Source organism: Glycine soja, chromosome 6 (genome assembly GCF_004193775.1).
Source record: "Glycine soja cultivar W05 chromosome 6, ASM419377v2, whole genome shotgun sequence".
In the NCBI taxonomy this organism is placed as follows: Eukaryota; Viridiplantae; Streptophyta; class Magnoliopsida; order Fabales; family Fabaceae; genus Glycine; species Glycine soja.
The window spans coordinates 36,925,192-36,949,732 of record NC_041007.1 but is presented as its reverse complement, the minus strand read 5'-3'; the positions used below and the strand labels follow the sequence as shown (position 1 = coordinate 36,949,732).

At 34.5% G+C, this 24,541-nt stretch overlaps 1 pseudogene; it reads left to right on the top strand.

Moving 5' to 3' along the window:
* Positions 1 to 9,224: 9,224 nt before the first annotated feature.
* Positions 9,225 to 10,491, top strand: LOC114414163 (annotated as a pseudogene).
* Positions 10,492 to 24,541: the final 14,050 nt, after the last annotated feature.

The following is a 24,541-nucleotide window of genomic DNA, read 5'->3' as shown; positions in this document are numbered from 1 at the left end:
TGGTGATGTTTTGATTTTCAATAAATTTTAACCAATAATATAAAGTATTAAACGAAGTGTTACTCTAACAAGATTTTAATTAATTGTTTGCAATCACAAGCATCTCCAAAAGTTTTGGGGGTCTTTGCAACCTCAATTGTTGCCCTGATAGAAAAAAAATTTCTATCTACTTGAAATTAACCTAAAAGACTACTACTAAAGCTAAAGAGATTAAGAAAAATAAGATAAAATTCAGATATTTCATTAATTAATTGATAATAAATAAAGATGAATATATTTATATTATAACTACAAAAAAGTCATTTAACGACGGTTAAAAATGGCTTTCAATGATGGTTCCAAACCGTGTTTATAGCCAATGTCGTTGAAAACCAACATCATCAACGACAGTTTCAAAAAAACCGTCATAGAAAAATCGACATTTCTAAGACGGTTAATTAACCAAAAGTAGAAGAATCACAAGCTAGAGTAAGTTACATATTATTTTATATAAGTTCTAGAGTAAGAGGTGAACTAAGGAAAAAGGAAACAGAACCATAAATGCCGATTTCATTAATTAATTGACTAGAACCAAACAAGACTAACCCCCAAGCACAACATAACAAAGCACCATAATAACTTTTCCTGCCACATATAATGTTATGGAAGTGAAGAAGAACAAACAAGAACAACAGCAACAGCTTGTACAAAATGTCATACACAGAGTTTTACAGTAAGGTAAAAGAGAGAAAGATGAGAAAGAATACAGAGAATTTACGTGGTTCACCTTTGAGTAAGGCTACATCCACGGGAGGGAAAAATAGAGAGCTTTTTATTACTGATGCAATATACAAGTGGAAGCCTTTTAAAATACAGAGCATCCTTGCCTTATATAAGTAGATGACAAAACAAAAAAAAATAACAAAATTAAACTGCTATATGGATTTTGGTCACAACCCAACAATTCACCACCTTGAACTAACATCCATATAAAACACAAATTGCACCCTCCAGGCATACATGAACTTAACCCCAATAATCAACATTGAGCAAGCTTAAACAGTGATCAAACTTGCTCTTTGGAACTAGGTTTGTGAACATATCAGCAGGATTATAGAGTGCTGATCTTATGAACCTTAATTCTTCTTTCTGATCGAATGAAGTGATATCTAACATCTATATGCTTGGTTCTATCATGATGAACCTAATCCTTGGCCTAGCATATAACACTAAGGCTATCACAGTAGATGTTAGCATATTCTTGATTAATTCCGAGATCATTTTTCAAACCTCTCAGCCAAATTCCTTCCTTTGCAGCTTCAGTTAGAGCCATATATTCAGTCTCAATAGTTGAGAGGGCAACAAAATGTTGAAGTGTTACCTTCCAACTTACCAAGCAGCCACCAAGGGTGTAAGCATGCCTTGTTAGGGACCTTTTCTTGGCAAGATCAACAGCAAAATCAGCATCAGAATAGTCAGTGAGACAACAATCCGAGTTAGATCCATAGATCAAACCTGGATCTATAGTTCCTTTAAGATATCTGAAAATTCTCTTCACAGCCTTCCAATGTTCCTTCTGAGGTTGGTTTAAGAACCTACTAACCATGCTAATAGCATAAGCAAAGTCAGGTTTGGTGCAGACCATGGCATACATGACATTGCCAATAACACTTGAGTATGGAACCTTTGACATATAGTCCTGATCAGCCTGAGCTTGAGCCTTTATCATAGCAGACAACTTCTCTTTTTCTGAAAGGGGAGTGCTGTTAGATTTAGAATCAGCCATTCCAAACCTCACAAGTACCTTCTGAATGTAGTCCTTTTGAGATAAAAATAGCCTTTTCTGAGTTTTGTCCCTATAGATCTCCATTCCTAAGATTTTCTTTGCAGCCCCAAGATCTTTCATATCAAATTCACCATTCAGGAGGATCTTTAGATTTTGTATATCACACATGCTTTTTGCTGCAATAAGCATGTCATCTACATAGAGTAGAAGATAGATCATTGATCCATCCTCCACCTTGTTGTGATAAACACAACAGTCATAGAGACTTCTCTGGTGATAAAGCTGTCAAACCTCATGTACCATTGCCTTGGGTATTGTTTCAATCCATACAATGACCTCTACAATTGACAAACATACCTTTCTTTTCCTTGAACTTCAAACCCTTCAGACTGTTTCATTAGAATATTTTCTTCCAATCATCCATGGAGGAAAGCAGTCTTGACATCAAGTTGTTCAAGTTCCAAATCTTGGTTTGCCACTATAGCAAGCAAAACCCTGATGGATGTATGTTTGACCACAGGTGAAAAGATTTTGTTGAAATCTACTCCTTCTTTCTGGCTGAATCCCTTGGCAACTAACCTAGCCTTGCATCTTATCCCTTCCTTTTCTGAAAGACCAGGTTTCCTCTTAAATATCCACTTGCAACCTACCACATGTCTTCCTTTAGGTAGTTCAACAAGTTTCCAGGTTTGATTCTTATATAGAGATTCCATTTCCTCTTTCATAGCTAACAACCAATTTTCAGCTTTAGGATGATTAATAGCTTCTCTGTAGGTGGCAGGTTCATTTGAATCTATTTCTCCAGCTGCATGTAATGCATAGGCAGACATGTCTTCAAAACCATATCACTCAGGAGGCTTAATGACCCTCTTAGGTCTCTGACTAATTCCAGAATTGAACTGTGCAGGCTCGGGTTCAGCATTCTGATGAGCCTCATTGGCACTGGAATCTTTTGATTGCTCACCTTCTTGAAGAACAAGAGATGTATTTGTTTGACCCCTTTTTTCTGAGTCTTTGGTTGTAGATTCTACATCCTTTTCTTGAGAAGAGTGCCAGCTCTATGTTCCAGCAATTGGAACCTCAATTTTTTGATGGAGCAGATGTGATTCATCAAAAATTACATCTCTGTTGAGAAGAACTTTCCTTTCAGAGGGTGACCAGATCCTGTAACCTTTCACCCCATCACCATAACCCATGAACAGACCCTTTCTTGATCTAGGTACTAGCTTACCTTCATTGACATGATAATAAGCATTGCAGCCAAATACTCTTAGATTTGAGTAGTTTGTTGTTTTTCCATTCCAAATTTCAATAGGGGTTTTAATTCCTATAGCAGTAGAGGGTGTTCTATTGATCATAAAACAAGTTGTATTGATAGCCTCTCCCCCAAAAACTTTTGTTGAGACCAACGTTAGACAATAGGCATCGTGTTCTTTCCAGAAGTGTTTTGTTCATTTGTTCAGCAACTCCATTTTGCTGAGGAGTGTTCCTAACAGTAAGTTGTCTAGCAATTCCTTCCTCTTTGCATAATTTGTTAAATTCTGTTGAGCAAAACTCTAAGCCATTATCAGTTATGAGTCTTTTAACTTTCCTTTCAGTTTGTTTTTCAATCAGTGCTTTCCATTCTTTGAAGCATTTGAAAGTTTGACTCTTCTGACTCATGATGTAGATCCATGTCATCCTTGAGTAGTCATCAATTATGGACAGGAAATACCTTCCACCACCTAGTGAAGGTACTCTTGCAGGCCCCCAACAGTCAGCATGAATGTAATCAAGAGTTCCTTTGGTGGTGTGAATTGCTTTAGGAAATTTAATCCTATGTTGCTTGCCAAAAACACAATGCTCACAGAATTTAAGTTCATCCAGTTTCTGATTTCCCAATAGCTGTTGTTTTTGAAGTATCATCATACCTTTTTCACTCATATGACCAAGCCTCATGTGCCACAATTGAGTTAAGTTAGGTATGCTCTTATTAGATTTTGACGCAATAGCTACTAGACCATTCTCAATACATGTTATACCTTGAACTATATAGAGATTACCCCTCTTTATACCCTTCATCACCATTGTAGAGCCTTTCTGAATTTTCATGACCCCATTTTCAGTGTTGCATTTGAACCCCTTTCCATCCATAATAACTATGGAGATTAGATTCTTTTTCAACTCTGGAACATGTTTGACTTCAGTGAGTGTTCGAATAATTCCATCATTCCATCATGTATCTTGATTTTTATTGTGCCAATTCCAATTGTCTTACATGAGACATCATTTCCCATGAAGACATTTCCACCCGATTTCTCTTCATAGGTGTCAAACCAGGTTTTGTTAGGACACATATGAAAGGAACAACCAGAGTCTAATATCCATTGATTTTCAGAATGTTGGTGATGATCAGCAACTGAAAGAACAAGCTCCTTTTCAGATGTGGAACCTTCCTTGGCAACAACAACAGATGGTTTGCCCTTTTTCTTAGGACAATCTTTCTTCCAGGTACCTGGCTCCTTGCAGTAGTTATAGATGTCCTTTGGATTGACATGAGTTTTCTTCTTTCGTTTAACACCTTTTTCTTGATGTTCTTGTTAGAGTTAGAGACCACAAGACTAGATCCATTTGATTCTTCAGAATTTCTAGGTGCTTTAGATCGAAGTTCCATTGAGTATAAGATGGATTTCACCTCTTCCATGGTGACACATTCCTTACCAACACTAAGAGAATTAACAAAGCTTTTATATGATGGTGGTAGAGAGGCTAACAGAATCATGGCAACATCTTCATCCTATATCTTAACATTTATATCTCTCAATTCCATCAAAATAGAATTCAATTCATCAAGATGATCCTTAAGAGATGTACCTTCTTTCATGTGTAAACCAAACAGACGCCTCTTCAAGAAGAGCTTGTTACAGATTGACTTAGTCATATACAACTTTTCCAACTTGAGCCATAAGCCACTTGTAGTTTCTTCATTAGCAACTTCATATAAAACTTCATTAGACTAGGAAAGCAAGATTAGTGAGTGAGCCTTTTCTTCTTGTTCCGCAAGTTCTTCAGTCTTTGAAATAGAGGCCTTTTCTTTTGATTCAGAAGCCACTTCTTTCTTCACAGATGCAGAAGCTACAGGAGCCCAAACACGTTGTTCCTTCAACAAAGCACGCATCTAGATGTGCCACAGATTGAAGCTGTTCTTTTCATTGAATTTCTCAATCCTGATTGTGTTTGACATGATTTCTTGAGTGTTCTTGATCACAGTAAAGCAGGGAAAGATACCAGAAACAAGACTCCCACAGCTTGATCTTCGTATTCAGACAAGAATCTTGAATTCCCTTTATCACAACTTGAGCTCTTGATACCAGTTTGTTATGGAAGTGAAGAAGAACAAACAAGAACAGCAACAACAACTTGTACATAATGTCGTACACAGAGTTGTACAGGGGAAAGAAAGAAAGATGAGAAAGAACACACAGAATTTACGTGGTTCACCTTTGAGTAAGGCTACATCCACGGGAGGGAAAACAGAAAGCTTTTTATTACTGATGTAATATACAAGTGGAAGCCTTTTAAAATACAGGGCATCCTTGCCTTATATAAGTAGATGAAAAATATGAAAATAAGTAGATATAACACATATAAGTTGTTCTTTTGAGTAATGAAACACTTGTAAATAACCTGGATGCAGTAAGTAAAATAATTTGAGATGTTATCTTTGAAAGAATATGAAAATAAGTAGATATAACACATAGTGAGGATGGAAATAACCTGGATTGATTGGCACCCCTATCCATAAGAGATCACATAATCTAAAAAGGATAATTCCTCAACAAGCATAATCATTTTCATAAAAAATGCTAATTCATAATCAATGTTAATATTAATAACTTACAATTCTCTTATTGAAATCAATAGAACTGAGATGAATAGAATCAGATAATGAAATTCCCATATTTTATAATATATCACACATAAAGGACTGCATTATTGGCAGCCACCACAACATGAACAATAAATAATCTATAATAGACTATGAAGCACCGACAGGCTTTACCAACATCTTGTAATTGCTGTCTCAATGACACTGAGTAGACTACAATAATTCAAACAGGAACAATAAATTCATAATGCTTAAATTTTCCTCACCAAATGAAAAGTTAAAATTTAGCAAAAACTTTTTTACCATCACCAGAGTTCAAACCAATGAGCAAATCATGCCCATCCTTAGCATCTTGATCAAATGCCTGGCACACAGGATTCGAGTTACTGAAGTGAATAGACTTTATGGGGTCATACACGCAACAAGAAACCTCTGATGAGCAAATCCAAAATTCTTATATTAAAATTCATCCCATTTCGACCATTTCTTTTGTTTTTCATTATAAGATATACAATACTAGCTAGTATATTTTTCTCTCCTAATACTTGTTTAATTTTGTATGTAGTTTGCAAATTAATGATGAGGAAATAAAAGTTTACCATGCATCTTTTTGCAATTCCATGGGTTGACAGGTAGTAATATTTTTATTTTTAGCCATTTTTTAAGATATATCCATTTCCAAGATATGAACAAGAGATGTTGTTTTCATGGAATTTTTTTTCGAAAATATAAATGATTGATAGTATTGCCTTAATTAAATTCATTTTCATTGCTAAAATTCTAAGAAAGATACATTTAATTTAAAGTGCATAATACACATTAAAAGAGACAAACATCGTATCTTCACAAGTATAATTGTGAGTTTATTCTTAAGCTAGGTGACAATTAAGTGAATCTCTCAATTTTTTATTTAATAATTAAGGGAATATATATATATATATATATATATATATATATATATATTAAAAACAGTGACAGTGGTAACTAGTCAAAATATTGGCATTGTATTTCTTTCCTTTTATGGTAAAACAAACTTCAGGAAAGAGATTTTTTTTTCATATATTTTTAGTTAAATTAGTTTTTTTATTTTATTTTAGATACAATTATTTTTTGAAAATGCATACTAAAAACAAAAATCTTTTAAACTGAAAAATAAAATTTACACACTTACAAATGGAAAATGCTCTATGTTTGCAGCCACTGATGAAACATCATCTTCAGCTGAAAGGAAGAAATTAAGAATTAAGACTATAACTAGGCGCATCTTCAGCTGAATGCAAATTGTTGTCTGAAGTTGCTGGAGGCATGGAGACATTCTGATGATTACCACTCTGGATGGAAGAGTTATGCATGGATGGCCTGGCCTGTGGCCTAATTAATGATTAAAAAGAAATCATTCTTTTTTTGCATTAAATTACAGTAAACAACTTCACCAAAAGCTAGCGTTTCTTGTTCATTAGTCAAGAAAACAATTGGATTTATTGAAACCAGGAAGAAGAACAAAAATATGTAAGACAATTGAAATCTTTTCTACAAAGAAGATAAATTCACTTGCTACGTTTATTTTTGTCATTGGTCACTTTTCATTGACCCCTAGATAATTAAATGTTTGAAAAATAGAAAGAAATAATGATTAAAATAAAAAGAAGTAATGAGTTAAGTAAAAATCCAAGAAGACCCCATTTAAGAAATTTAAAAGAGAAACAAACATATAATAAAACCTTAAAAATAAATGTGTTTCTTTCACAGACATACATCTGTTCCTCTGCAGTCCAACGGGTGTATTTCCTCTTTGCATGAATAGGATTCGCTCTTGCAGCTGCGTTCTCATGATTTTTAGCCATTCGATCTTTTTGGAGTTGAAAGATCCAAATCTTTGGGTGCAGCCAGTGCATGGATGTGTTGTCTTCCTTATACAAGAAATTTGGACTCTAAGATACCTACCTATAGAAGAATGACTATCAGAGTTCAAATTTCTAATTAAAACTTTATTGGACCTATTCTGCTTTGAATTTTCAACAAAATAGTATAATGTACTATATATATATATATATATATATATATATATATATATATATATATATATATATATATATTGGAGGGATTAATAGTATATAACTAGAAGCAATTAGTCTCCCAATGAAACTTATAATAAACTAGAAGAAATTAATCTCCCAATGAAACATGCATCCTTACACATACGTGTACAACACTACAACAAGAGATCAATGGAATTTGAAGGAGAGGTTGATTGATTGTGTTTTGGGGCTGAAAATTAAACAGGTATCATTATGTCTGTTGTAACGAATTCGATGTTTCTTATATATAAAATTTGTGTTCAGTTATATATATATATATATATATATATATATATATATATATATATATATATATATATATATGACCTGATTTAAAATGTATTTTATAATAAAACCTTAAAATATAACAATTACATATATTTATAAATAATAATCATCACCTAAGAAGAATAAATAATCAAGTTGATTGAGAAAGGGTTTTTTTTAGAGTAAATAGGCATTTTAGTCCCTGACTTTATAGTCATTTTGCATATTAGTCCATATCCTATCGAAATGTAAAAAATAATTCCTATCTTTGCATAAGTGTTGCAAAATAGTCCTTGTCGTTACATTCGAAGGTAACATCGTTAGTGAGATGCATTGTTGACAATTATAGTGCCACGTAGACTATCCAATGTGACACTATTGTTGGCAGTATTACAAAATAGTCCTTCTTCCTTTTCATTCACTCAACCATTGTACTTCTTCTTCATCATCCTTCATCTTCTTCTTCTCTCTCCCTCTCCCTTTCTCCCCTTCCCAATGTCATCTCTCTACCTTCTTCCCGGTGCCACCACCGTCCCCAACTCCGCATTGTTAATTTGGTGGGTGAAACTACCTGCATAGATAAAGCTGAAACTGAATCAACACATTAATACATATCTGATATTTTAAAATTGAATTAACTAATCAAGAAAGAGAGGGAAAAGCACACTCATGAATAAAAAGGTGAAAAATGTGGTTCATGTGAAAGAGGGAGGGGCTGGAGTGTACCTAACACCCATGTAATTTGGTTATCTCTGCTTTTGTCATTTTGAGGTGTGCAGGTGTCATATTAATTGGAGGGTGTTTTTATTTATTTATTTTTCAGGAAAGATTATATTGTGTTCTTCAGCTATGTTTTCTTGCAATTGTATGTAATTTCTTAGCCTTAGGAAGGCAATTCTGCAATTTAAAGCCATGTCAAGGAGGGACTATTTGTTGTTTTGTTATTTTATTGTATCATGCAATGGGGTTGTTGCATGCTTTTATATATGACTTTCTGGCTCTTTTGTTGTTATTATGCTTTCTCTTAGTGTTAAAGATATTTGGTAGATGAATGTTTCTAATTTTCCTGTTCTGAGTTGTTTCTGTAGTTATTGACTTAATTGTTATGTTCATTAGATAGTGTATTTATGTTAACTTCTAGTTCTCATCGAGCATGCTTGTTATCCTACACATGCTGGATGCTTCCTATGCCTTTAGTTTTACAGCAGCTAGGGGCTGAAGTCAATTTTTCTAACAGGTATTTGATGCAGATATTGAGCTTATGGGTTCTTTGTTTAGTATGGCTAATACCAAGGCCAATCAAAGTGAGTCTAGTGAAATCTCTCAAAATGAGACCAGCAAGAGGCAAAGAATGTCACCTGCCTCTGTTGAAGAATGTCCAAGACTTATTCCTAATCTACCTGATGAGTTATCCCTTTAGATTATTGCTAGACTTCCTAGAATTTGTTACTATCATGTAAGGCTGGTGTCTAGGAGATGGAAAGCGACTATCACGAGTTCAGAATTATATAAAGTAAGAAAAGAGCTTGGAACAACTAAAGAGTGGCTATATCTGTTGGTTACGATTGGACAAAATAAACTCTTATGGCATGCTCTAGACCCCCATTCTCAAATATGGCAGAGACTTCCTATTATGCCTAGTGTTGTCGATGAGGAAGATTCCCAAAAGGGTTCTTCTGGGCTTTGGATGTGGAACATGGTAAAAGGTATCAGAATTGCTAAAATTATTAGAGGTCTGCTTGGACAGAAGGATGCATTGGATGACATGCCCTTTTGTGGTTGTGCTTTTGGAGCTATTGATGGATGTCTTTATGTTCTAGGTGGATTTTCTAAATCTTCGACTATGAAATGTGTGAAGGGTGGCCTGTTAAGCAGACAGGTACCAAATTGAGTGTTGTAGTGAATGGTGAATTATATGCTTTTGATCCTTCAAATTATGTGGATAGTGGAAGGATCAAGGTATATGATCAAGGAGAGGATGAATGGAAAGTTGTTATTGGAAAAGTCCCTGTATATGATTTTACTGAATCGGAGTCTCCATATCTACTAGCTGGTTTCCGTGGAAAGCTTCATTTCATCACAAAAGATGCCAATCATGATATTTCTGTTCTGCAGGCTGATCACTGCAGTAATGTGGATTCTTCACCATCAACCTCAGCACCTCAATCACCCAAATACATGGAAGATGAATTGTTGCGAGAATCAGCCGAAACAAATGAAGCTGTTTGGAAACTAGTTGCAAGTAAGGGTTTTGAGCAGGCTGAACTGATCAATTGCCAAGTTATTGATATCTAGACTGATACCAAGCAACAAATTTGACAGCCAAGATGTCAGTTTACCGTAAGCTATGCATCATAATGGTGAATTCTGTAATAGTTTGTATTTAGTTAATATTTTTATCTCAGGTAAATATGTCCCATAGAAAATTTCATCTTTGACAATGATCTGCTTGTTGCTAGGTAAATACTTAAATTTATCAACAGTAGAATAGTATTTTAAACTATTCACTCTGTACTAGAATTAACATTTAAATGGGAAAGTAATGATACTTGCAGAAATTTAACATACTCTCACACAAGTCATGATTTGCTTCGTTTCATGAAAGCTTCTATACGATTCAAGTTGTGCACTTAATTGACATAATATTTGCTGCTATCACCTACTAATGTAGAGCAATTTAAATCAGGCATTTCTCTCCGAAATCTGACATATAATAAAGCCACACACTATGTAGATGTACCCAACTTATCAGTTTTGTTCGATTTATACATGTTCTTGCTCAAGCGATTTCCAACAATATTGTTTGTCCCCTAATAATAATTTAATGACTCAAAATGTTGAACCTACTTATGGAACGGGAAATGTTTAATATCTCTATTATGGGATGTTCATAGCTGCTAACATTCATATTGAGATTTTTTTTAAGCAAGATATTATGTATAGGATAGAGGGGACGGGAGATCTGCGTTAAATCGACAATGCTTATCTGAAAGTATCTTGGGATTTTGTACCCAAAATAGGTTGGGGTTTGGGTTTTGGAGGGGAAGATGGGAGAATGGGGGTGGAGGAGGAATGCAGAGTTGGGGGCGGTGGTGGCACCGGGAAGAAGGTGGAGAGATGACATTGGGAAGGGGGAAAAGGGAGAGGGAGAGGGAGAAGAAGAAGATGAAGGATGATGAAGAAGAAGCAAAGTGATTGAGTGAATGAAAGAAAAGAAGGATTATTTTGCAACACTGCCAACAATAGTGCCACGTTGGATAGTCTACGTAGCACTATAATTGCCAACAATGCATCTCACTAACGACGTTACCTTCAAATGTAACGGTAAGGACTATTTTGCAACACTTATGCAAAGATAGAAACTATTTTTATCATTTCGATTGGATATGGACTAATATGCAAAAGGGCTATAAAGTCAGGGACTAAAATGCTTATTTACTTGTTTTTTTTAATGGTATCTAAAATCTTGTATTTTTAATTAAATAAATTTAAAAAATACTTAATTTAATTTATTGAATAAAATAAAATATGGTGGCAAGGTTCCCGTGGTGGGCTTACATACATAATCCAGTTAACACATGATAGAGCAACGGGAAGCATGAGAGCCTGGAATCCAATGTTGGAATTAAGAATATGAAAGGCTGCATAATAGGCGCAAAAAGCACTGGCAAGTACAATAGAGAAAATCTAGACACGAAAGTGTACCTGAAAAATTGACAACATGGTCTAAAGAATTATATATATATATATATATATATATATATATATATATATATATATATATATATATATATATATATATATATATATTCCGCTGATCTCTGGTATCAGAGCCTGATGGGGAAGTAGGAATAGTGTTCGTATGGACATATGTTAACTGATTTCATGGATCTGAACTTTTGCACATTAATTATTTTTTAGAATGTATACTTTTAATTTAAGCAATATATGTTTGAACAGTATTTTCTGGAAGCACAGCAGTCTGATATTTTAGTTGAATGATATTGTAGCAGTAAGTCTCGTGGATGAGAAAGGACAATAAGGCTAAGGTGTATTGTTCAGATAAAATATTAAGACATAATATATTGGTGGCTATAGGAGTAGTGTTCAAACTATATTGACCATAAAAAAAACTTTTTAGTTTTTCAGATCCAAGAAATTCAGTGACATATAACCTTTTGGAAACATTTTTATGGAACCATATGATGACAAAGATACTAGAGGATGAAATTATCATGTCTCGCCTTTTACATTCCTTTTCTCGTATTTCATTTAGATCCAACTCGTCTTCATCCTCTTCTTCTATGAATTCACTCAAAAATAACAATTTTCTCAATGAGCATGAAAACTAGACCCATGAGGTCACCCCAAAACACAATCTCTTCGATGAGGAAGTCCAATTCGAAGATATAAATCAAAACATGGATGACTGGAACATTCCAGAAATTCCTCAGGACACATTGTATGTTCCTGAGACAATTAAAGACAAACGAGACAATTAAAGACAAACACAACTTTGATTACATAATAAAAACTATAGAAAATAATATTCCTCTAGGACAAGATATAGGGGAAGAATTTCATTTACTTTCATAGAACTCAATCTACGAACATAGCCAAAAATACAATTATTTACACATCGATTGTGTACATGTAGCCATCAAGCCCTTAATTGATATGGGTATAGATGCAGCAATTTTAATGTGCCTTAGAGACATTAGGCATAACAAATTTGAAGATTCCTTAATATGAACAATAGAAACAAGCCTAGGACAAGGTCCAGTATACTTCAATTGTTATCCAAACAAAACAGTGAGTCTGATGGATAGAAACATTCTTGACTCTCTGTTCTTAAACATCCACTTTCATGGCCCCGACATGAAGGAAGGATCAATCCCAACAGCTCTAATCTATAGGATCCAGTATAAGGTCATGAACACTCGCGTGTCTAGAGTCCTATTAAAACCTCAAAGAGGAGAAACAACTTTGTTTATCACTGATTTGACAAAGGCCAATGTTTCTCTTCCAAGAACGATAAAATGGGATGAGGTAACTCTTCCTAAAAAATGGGTCATGGATAAGGCCACATCGTCTGTTCCCCGACCCACTCTAACAATTGAACAAATCAAACAGGATAACTTCGGTAAGGTAGAAATAACCTTTAATAGGGGAAATTCTTTTTCAACAAGGATAGAAGCCTCTAGGTCTGAATATGAGTCAGCCAGAAGATCTTTTTTTGTTAGAACCCGTTCAATCCTAGTAGGATTAATCAGATCTGAGTCTCACAACCAGTTTCCTACTGTAAATCTCTAAGGATTAGATACCACATCTAGCATACCCAGAACAACTTACAACCAAGAAAAGGAGGATGACCAAAAGTCGATCCAATCCCCAACTTATTCTTCTATGGAACCTTATGTTGCTATCTGACAACTTTAGCATTGATAAGAAAACCCTTAGGAAAGACTTTTATTCTCCGGAGGATGAACCTCAAAGGAGATGGTTTTTCCAACACTACAAGGGTACAAATAGAAAACAGATCCAAGACAAGTTCTATGAATTTGTCGAAAGAGTCAAAATTAATATCCTTTTCTTTTATTGGTTCAATGCTTATACCATCAGAAAGGATATAGATTACCCATGGAAGCAAGACATCATAGGTGATCCAACAACAAATGTTATAACAAACTGGCAAATGAAGGATGCTGAGTTAATCCAATCGGAATTACCTGTAAATTAAAGAGGTACTGATATAAACATGGAAATCAATTTAAATGGCATATTCAGATCAAACAACGGAAATTAAATATTACGAGCGTACCTCCAGCCATTGCAAATTGAACACGAAGCGGCGCATACATGAACTTGAAGGTAGTTTTGTTCTTCCCGACCCTTACTCACTCTGAATAGATGGTGTATTTTTTCTGAATAGAGAAGTGAGTTTGGTGATACAAAACTGAGAGCACCCCATCCTATTTATAGAGTCTGTCCATCACAGAGCTCAACCAACTTGTTATCAGAACGTGAGATAAAAGTTATCAGTACATGAGATAAAGGATGGGTACGTGATTTGTTACTGAAGGTGGTTGCAAATATGTTGCAAAGATATGGGTTGAATGTGGATGGAAAATGGACCAGATTCAAAAATAACAAAATTTTCCAAAATAATGTAATGGGAATAAAAATTGGAACGTGGAATATGGGCTTCCAACATTCTCCCACTTGGTCCATTTAACTCAACATCAACCGTAATAAGAAACATAATATATGAGTCATGGTGATAGGTCCTCTGATGATGAGTAGTATCTTCCATGTACCATATTATATCAACTCTCTCAACACTAGCTCTCAACTTAATGAATAAACCATATGTTTATTCTATATCTAAACCGAATGATTTTTCTTGAAATAAATAAATATGTGCACAAAACCATATGAGAAAATATCTAACAGAATAAGAGTTTCATTGAAAATAATAAATGTACGTACAATGAAATTACATCATAGAACCAAGTCCCATTCGTACTACATGATCCTTAAAATTCTTTGGTGGCATGCCTTTAGTTAAAGGATCAGCAATCATCAACTCAGTGTTGACATGTTCAATGACCACTTTCTTTTCTTTTACACGTTCTCTTATGGCTAAGTACTTGATGCCAATGTGCTTACTTCGACTTCCACTTTTGTTGTTTTTAGCCATAAACACCGCAGCAAAGTTTTCATAATACAACTTTAATGGCCTAGAAATAGAGTCCACAACTCTAAGGCCAGACATGAAACTCTTCAACCATACACCATGCGAGGTAGCCTCAAAACAGGAAACGAACTCAGCCTTCATAGTGGAAATAGCAGTTAAGTTTTGCTTGGCACTTCTCTAAGATACAGCTCCACCGACTAACATAAAAATATAACCAGATGTTGATCTTCGTGAATCAACGTAACCAGCAAAGTCTGAGTCAGAGTAGCCAATCACTTCCAGACAATCAGTTTGTCTGTATATGAGCATGTAATCCTTTGTTCCTTGAAGATATCTCATCACTTTCTTTGCAGCTTTCCAGTGGTCAATACCTGGATTACTTTGATATCTTCCCAAGACTCCAACAACGAACGCAATATCAGGTCTAGTGCAAACCTGAGCATACATAAGGCTTCCAACTGCTGAAGCATATGGAATATTTTTCATGTGTTCCCGCTCAAAATCATTTTTGGGGCATTGAATCAAAGCAAGTTTGCCACCCTTCACAATGGGAGCTACACTTGGTGAACAATCTTTCATGTTAAATCTCTCTAAAACTTTTTGATATAGGTTTCTTGAGACAATCCTAAAATGCCTCGAGATTTTTCTCTATGGATCTTTATGCCTATGACATAAGATGCCTCTCCCATACCCTTCATATCAAAGTTCTTTGAGAGAAATTGTTTCACCTCATATAGCATACCCTTATCATTAGTCACAAGCAGAATATCATCTACGTATAATACAAGGAAAAAAATCTTACTCCCACTGACCTTCTGGTATATACAGTGATCCATGACATTCTATTCAAAGCTCAATGAAGAAATGACCTCATGAAATTTTAAATACCACTGGCGGGAGGCTTGTTTCAATCCATAGATGGACTTATTAAGCTTGCAGACTAAGTGCTCACCAACACTAGATAAGAATCCCTCAATTTGTTTTTTGTAAACCTCTTCTTCTAGATCACCATTTAGGAACGCCATTTTCACATCCATTTAATGCAACTCAAGATCAATATGAGCTACTAATGCCAAAATTACTCGAAGAGAGTCTTTCTTAGATACAATATGAGCTACTAATGCAACTCAAGATCAATATGAGCTACCAATCCCAAATTTAGTTAGATGCCATAGAATCCATCTCATCCCTCATAGCATTATACCACAAATTTGATTCCTTAGAACTCATGGCCTTTGAAAACGTCTCAGGATCATTTTCGGCTCCAATGTTTTAGTCTGATTCTTGTAGATACACTACATAATCACTAGGAATTGCTATCTTTTTTACTCTAGTAGACCTTCTTAATGCTGCTTGGTCATCCTGCTGAGGAACTTGTTCAACTGATTCTTCACCAGTTTGTTCAATATCATCATGTTGTTCCTCACAAACAACTTGATCTACATGATCACTTTCAATAACTTGTGGAACTTCAATCACTGGTTGTCTAACACCCATTTTAACTTGAGGGGTGGGAATGACTACCAATCTATTACTTGTCCCAGAAGGTTCAACTTCATAGTGATCCCTTTCAGAAGAAATGTTCTGAAATTAATCACTCCCACTAATCAAGCCATTTTCAAGAAACTTTGCATTCCTTGATTCCACAATCCTAGTGTTGTGGGATGGACAATATAACCTATACCCTTTAGACCTTTCAGCATATCCAATGAAATACCTAGTAATAGTCCTAGGGTCTAGTTTCTTCTCTTGTGGATTATAAATTCTTACTTCAGACAGGCATCCCCAAACGCGTATATGTCGCAAACTTGGTTTCCAAATCTTGAATAACTCAAAAGGTGTCTTTGAGACAACCTTGGTTGGAACTCAGTTTAATATATACGCAGCCGTTTTAAGAGCATCAATCCACAAAAATTGAGGAAGCTTTACATTACTCCTCATGCTTCTCACCATGTCTAATAAGGTTTGATTTCTTCGTTCTGCCACACCATTCTGATTCAGAGAACTAGGCATAGTGTATTGGGCAACAATCCCATGTTCTTGGAGAAATTTTGCAAATGAACATGGTGCTTGTCCATCCTCTGTGTATCTACCATAGTACTCCCCACCTCTATCTGATCTCACGATCTTAATTTGTTTTCCACATTGTTTCTCAACTTCAGCCTTAAAAACTTTAAAGGCATCTAAAGCTTCATTCTTAGAATGAAGTAAGTAGAGATACATATATCATGAATAATCATCTATAAAGGTTATGAAGTATTTCAGAATATTTGCATCCATGTCTGGACAACATATGTATGTATATATGATTTCTAATAAATTAAAACTCCTCTTTGCACCCTTTTTAGACTTGTTAGTTTACTTACCCTTAATGCAATCTACACAAGTCTCAAAATCAACAAAATCCAAAGTACTAAGTACTCCTTCATTTACTAATCGCTTGATTATCTTAATAGAGATATGTCCTAATCTCTGGTGCCATAACATAGAGGGATTCTTCATTCACAATATATCGTTTTAACCCAACAGAAACGTGCATAGAATTATAAGTAGCGTCGCTTTTCAATTCAATCGAATAAATACCACCAACCAATTGACCACAACCAATAATTTCATATTTATTCAGTAAATTAAAATCAAAGTCTGTAAAATTAAAATAGAATCCCAAAGGTGCAAGTTTAGAAACAGAAATTAAGTTTTTACAAAAACTAGGAACATAAAAACTTTCTCCAAATGTAATTTAAACCTTAGGCTTTCCATACCTTGCAAGATATTAGAAACATGGATTGTAGAACCAGAGTCATTCCACCATGTATTATGATTCACATTAATCATATTAGATTCATAACAAACGAAAGTAAATGGTGTACCTTTCTTCTCAAACCAACTTTTAAATTTAGGGCAGTTCTTCTTTATGTGTCCTTTCTTTTTACAGAAGAAACACTTTGACTCTTTTTTAATTGTTGGTTGAGTCGGAATCCTTCCTTTATTGGTGCCTACAGACTTCTTCCTATTCTTTCCAAAAGTAGAAGTAGTCAAATTTACCTTCTCACCCTCTTCCATTATCAATCTCTCCTCTTCTTGAACACACATGGTCATCAGTTCATTAATAGATCATTTATCCTTATGTGTGTTGTAGGAGATTTTAAAGGCTGTATACTGTTGAGGTAGGGTGCACAAAATGAAATGTACCAGGAAGGATTCTGACATGGTAACTTCTAGGGTTTTCAACTGAGTCACTATGTCCCTTAAGCGCATGATATGCTCATGCACACCTCTTATTCTAGTAAGCTTAATGGAAGAGAATTGCATAATGAGTGTGCTAGCGAGCGACTTCTCAGAGGTCGTAAATTGTTCATCAATGACTTTCAACTGATCTCTGACCTTATCATGCTGGTCAACTGAACCCTGGATACTAGCGGATATGTTGGTTTTTATGAACATAATGGAGAGATGATTAGATCTCTCCCACTTTTCATAAAGGTCAACAGCATCAGGTTCGCTAGTTTCAGTAATAGCCAGTGGCTCATCCCTCCTTATAGCATAGTCAATATCCATCCAGCCCAAATGAAGGAGAATTTTTTCCTTCCAAACCTTATAGTTATCACCTTTCAATATGGGAAGGTCACAAGAAATATTCATAGATTGTGAAACTGCAAACAAACACACATGTTCACTAACAAAATTTGAGACTAAACAAATGTCATGTTTTGCCAATGCAAATCATGTCTCAATATATGAATCTAGTGACACAACTTGCTTGTGGGCTAAAGTCCTACTCAATTAGATTCATCATGCAACTTTACAATAAAACTATTAAATCATGTTCTTTTCCTTAATTCCTGTGGGTAAATTAAGAAATATAATCTAATATTTTATCCTAATTAATCATACAAATACAACAAAATTCCTGTGGGTAGATTTCATCACATTACATATGATTAATCACAATTAATATTTCTAATGTGATTATAAATTTAGCATATAATTTTACTCAATTAAAGATGTTGTGGCTACTCTCTAATTTAATAAAATTATATTAATCACTTAACATTCAAAAATAATCTTTGCATAAACATACTTAATAATGCAAACGTGCTCAATATTAAATCATAAAAATTACATGTATACCAATTCAAAATAACATTGTCCGTATATCCATTCAACATGTAATAAACTTTAAAGAATCAAATCCAATGTATACCAGCATTTAACATAATATTGCATGTTCAGCATAACTTAGAGACACACAATTTTAAATAGTTTGTGCATAAATGATTTATCCTTTAGAAGTTATAAATATAGATGAACTGCACCGAATAAATAAGTAAATCACAATAGCTTAGTGGCAAAAGGAGTTATTTCATACTGCAGGGCAAGGGTTCGAGAAAAGAAAACAAGCAACAAAAAGGTTACCAATGAGATTCGAACCCACGATAGAGAAGTAATATAAACCAAATCAACCACTAGATCAAGTCATGCTTTGTTTAATATTGCTAGTTTACAATTTATATTAACAATTCCAAGACAGTAAACAAATCACGCACATCTTTGTCTTCAACTTCCAGCCGAGTCATAAAAAAAAATATGATTATTACCTCCAAACCCAATTTCGAAAAACCCACACCATTATATGCATTTTAGACACCCAAAAATACGTTTTAAATCATAGAAAAATTAGAAAACTCATATCATTCCTAATTTTGATGTTATTTCGAATTAAGGAGGCTTAAAACATAATACTCATATACTCAGAAAATAAAGTCCATAATTGCATAATAGGAACGACCCAATAAGCAAGGCAGAGGTACAAACAAGCTCTGATACCAAATGTAAATTAAAGAGGTACTGATCTGAACATGAAAATCAATTTAAATGGCATATTCAGATCAAACAGCGGAAATTAAATATTACAAGCGTACCTCCAGCCATTGCAAATCGAACACAAAGCGGCGCATACACGAACCTGAAGGCAGTTTTGTTCTTCCAGATCCTTACTCGCTTTGAATAGATGGTGTATTTTTTCTAAATAGAGAAGTGGGTTTGGTGATACACAACTGAGAGCACCTCATCCTATTTATAAAGTCTATCCATCACAGAGCTCAACCAACTTGTTATCAGAACGTGAGATAGAAGTTATCAGTACGTGAGATAAAGGATGGGTACGTGATTTGTTACTGAAGGTGGTTGCAAATATGTTGCAAAGATATGAGTTGAATGTGGATGGAAAATGGACCAGATTCAGAAATAAAATTTTTTTCCAAAATAATGTAATGGGAATAAAAATTGGAACGTGGAACGTGGGCTTCCAACATTACCTCCCACAACACAATACCAACTACCAAATGTCAAAGATAGTAACAATAAACCAGTCATGGCCGTTCCATTCAAAACAAAAGATGTCAACGAGGAAGTAACCTCTAAGGACATTAAAAGCCTAATGGAATAGGCAAATTATACCAACAAATATTTACAAGTTTTTGGAGAATCTATCAAAACTAAGGTAGTTCCTAAACATAAATTAGTTGAGGAAACATCAACAAGTATTCCTATTGAAAAGCCACTATTTAAACCTTTTAAAATTAGTGATAAAGCTAAACGAAAAATTAGGGAACTTAGAAAAAACAAGTCCTTGATTGAAGGAGTAGGTGACAATAATAGCGAATTACTAAATAAACTTGGTAGTTTACTTAAGGTCATCCCAGAAACTCCCCAAACTTCAGAAAATACATAAAAAATGGTAACAAGAAGTACCTCCAAATTAATTAATGTCATTAATGAAGATAGTGACCAAAACTTAGAAAACACAACTGAGATAGATCCCGTATCAGAAAAAGGTATAAATCCAATTAATTCTAAACACTGGAAAACACCTTCCAAGTTATATTATCAGCGTCCAACTGCCCCTGACCTTCTTTTAGAAGAAAGAGGTGAATTTTTTTTAAGAGTTTTAGTGCAAACAACATCTAGGAATGGAACATAGATGCACAAATGGAGTATAACATCATGAATACACTCCAACATATGACCATGGTAGCCACGGCCTACCAAACCTCCCATGAGTGCTCGGAAGAAACCATTATAGATATTTTAGTGGTAGGATTTTCCGAACAATTGAAAGGATGGTGGGATAATTATCTCACTAACGAAGAAAAATAAAAAATTTACAGCGCAGTTTACAGCGCAGTTAAGACGGATCTCAATGGAAAAGTCATTACTAATGACGATGATAAAGAGATTCCTGACGCTGTTAATACATTAATATTTACAATAGCCCAACATTTTATTGGAGATACGTCTCTTTGGAAGGATAGGTTTCCAAAATTATTATCAAAAGTGTAGAACTTTAGCAGATTTTAGGTGGTACAGAGATACCTTCCTAACTAGAGTCTACACCAGAGAAGATAGTCAACAACCTTTATGGAAAGAAAAATTTCTAACCGGTCTTCCAAGATCATTAGGAGATAAGGTTAGAGATAAAATCCGTAGCCAGTCCGCTAATGGAGATATTCCATATGAAAGCCTAAGTTACGATCAATTAATATCTTCTGTCCAAAAGGTAGCCTTGAAAATTTGTCAAGATGACAAAATCCAGTGACAATTAGCAAAAGAAAAGGCACAAACAAAGAGGGATTTAGGATCCTTCTGTGAACAATTTGGACTACCAGCTTGTTCAAAACAAAAGAAAAAATAGACCTCTGGGAAAGAAATCCATGAGAACAAACCTGTTTATAAAAAGAGATTTTCAAGAAGGAGATACTCGCATAAACCTTCAACTAGTAAAGAAGTAGAGAATCCTAGACAAAAACTAAAATAAAAAAATAGCATGCTAAAATTGTGGAAAACAAGGCCACATTAGTAAATATTGTAGGTTAAAAAGGAAATTAAGAAATCTTAACCTAGAACCAACTATTGAAGAGCAGATAAATAATTTGCTCATAGAAACTTCGGAGGAAGAGACAGAAACTTCATCCTCCGTGCTCTTTGATGAAAATCTCAATATAATCCAACAAGATGACCAATTATCATCAACAGATGGTGATGGACAAATCAATACTCTAACAAGGGAATAAGATCTCTTGTTTGAAGCAATCAATTCCATACCTGATCCCCAGGAAAAGAAAGTTTTTCTAGGAAAACTAAAAAAAACATTAGAGGTAAAACCTAGACAAAAGGATTTTATTATAAACAACAAGTTCGATGTTAGTACCATATTCAAAAGGTTAGAATACACTTCGGCCAAACCAACAACAATCCAGGATCTCCAAACAAAGATTAATAATTTAAAAAGAGAAGTTAGAGAACTTCGTCAACAACAAGAAATCCCCCAAATTATCCTTTCTCAGCTTGAGGAATGCAGTGATTCTGAGAATACTGAAAAGGATAATGAAAATGAAATCGAAAATGTGGAAGATGAAATCTTTATGGGATTAATCAACAAGATTAAAATCCAAAAATTTTACATAAACATTAGAATCATAATTAATGATTTTGTCTTAGATACAATGGCCCTATTTGACACAGGGGCCAATTCAAACTCTATTTTGGAAGGTTTAATCCCAACAAAATTCTTTGAAAAAACCTTAGAGAAATTAAGTACAACAAATGGTTCAAAATTAAAAATTAATTTTAAACTATCAAAGGAAATCATTGAAAATCAAGGCCTTAGGATTAACACAAACTTTCTTCTGGTAAAAAAACCTTAAGAACTAAGTAATTCTAGGTACCCCCTTTATCAGAGCATTATTTCCCCTTCAGATATCAAAAGAGGGAATAACTACAAATCATTTGGGTAGGAAAATTATATTCAAATTTTTCACTAAAACAATTTCCAAAAATATAAATCTTATAGAAAATAAGATTAACCAAATCAACTTCTTAAAAGAGGAAGTATCCTTTAATAATATCCAACTGCAACTAGAAAAACCTCAAATAAAAGAAAAAAAAATCCAATCTTTATTAAAGCATATTGAATCCACAGTATGTTCCGATTTGCCACATGCATTTTGGGATAGAAAGAAGCATATTGTTGATCTCCCATATGAGAAAGACTTCACAGAAAAACAAATTCCCACAAAGGCAAGACCGACTCAGATGAACGAAGAACTTCTTCAATATTGCCAAAAAGAAATTAAGGATTTGCTTGATAAAGGCCTAATCCGGAAAAGCAAAAGCCCATGGTCTTGTGCAGCTTTTTATGTCAATAAACAGGCTGAACTTGAGCGAGGAACGCCTCGCCTAGTCATAAATTACAAACCTTACGAACCAAGCATTACAATGGATTAGGTATCCTATTCCAAACAAAAAAGATCTACTCAACATATTAAATTCGGCAAAGATATTTTCAAAATTTGATATGAAATATTGATTTTGGCAAATCCAAATCCAAGAAGCAAATAGGTACAAAACATCGTTCACCGTACCTTTCGGGCAATATGAGTGGAATGTAATGCCATTCAGACTAAAGAATACCCCTTCAGAATTTCAAAAAATTATGAATGATATATTTAATCCTTATTCAAAATTTATCATTGTCTACATAGATGATGTTTTAATCTTCTCACAAAATATTGATCAATACTTCAAACACATTCAGATTTTTATCAATATTATCAAACAGAATGGATTGGCAGTCTCCAAATCAAAGATCAATCTGTTCCAAACTAGAATTAGATTCCTTGGTCATAACATATATCAAGGTATGATTATTCCTATAGAAAGGTCAATAGAGTTTGCCAACAAATTCCCAAATCAAATAACAGACAAAACCCAGTTACAACGATTTCTAGGTTGTCTAAATTATGTAGGAGAATTTGTTCCCTACTTAAATAACATTGTCAAACCATTACATAATAGGTTGAAGAAAAATCCGCCTCCTTAGTCTGACATCCATACCCAAATAGTAAAAGAAATCAAATTCAAAGTCCAGTCTATAAAATGTTTGTATCTTCCCATTCCACAGGCATTCAAAATTGTTGAAACAGATGCATCAGGCATAGGCTATGGTGGTTGTGACACCCTCTACCCCTCACATATATACTAATAAGGAATAAAAAAATTCAAATATTAATTAAAAGTATTTTTAAAACATTTTTTTTAAACAAGTCTTTCAAAGGGGAAAAAGGCTCACATTCATTTTCTTCTACATCATATTCAAACTTGTCCAAATAAATAATAAAGTATTCTCGACTCAACAAGGTCGTCTAAGCTTCATATAATTAATATAGAACCTATATCCTAATGTCACATCCTATCAGAGCGTTGTGTTCCGGTGTCCTCTAGCATGAGGTTCTTCATAGTCATCCACCTATTCATCTGCTCCCCCGAACACAAGTTCAAGATCATCACAGGATCCAAACACAACAACACACAGGGAGTGAGTTATCACATTCCTAGCTAATGGAGAAACAAGACAATTAAATATACATATTATATAAATGAGATACCACTTGCTTAAACATAGCTCACGTAACTTCACCACTTCGTCATTCAAAATTCACTTTTCAATTATCAATCACATTACACAAGAATCCCACACTTCGATCAAGATATAATAACACATCAATTAGCAAGCATATGCAATAGTTATGCTAAGACTCAATCCTATATGCAATGTGGTACCATGTTAGTGAAAAACCACCCTGGGGCGTTTAGGAGTACAAAACAAGACACACCACACAATGGGTTTGTCAGGTCACTCTCACTAAGTAAGATCATAGGGAGACCAGTCAGGGTCACGATGTTTTGCGAGAATGCTCCAACCTTATGGGATCAGCATAGGCTTAAAGGAGCACTCAAACCCGGTGACCCCCAAGGCCTACACTCCGAAGAGTCCGTCAGGGCCTCTCCCTCCTGATTCAGGTCAA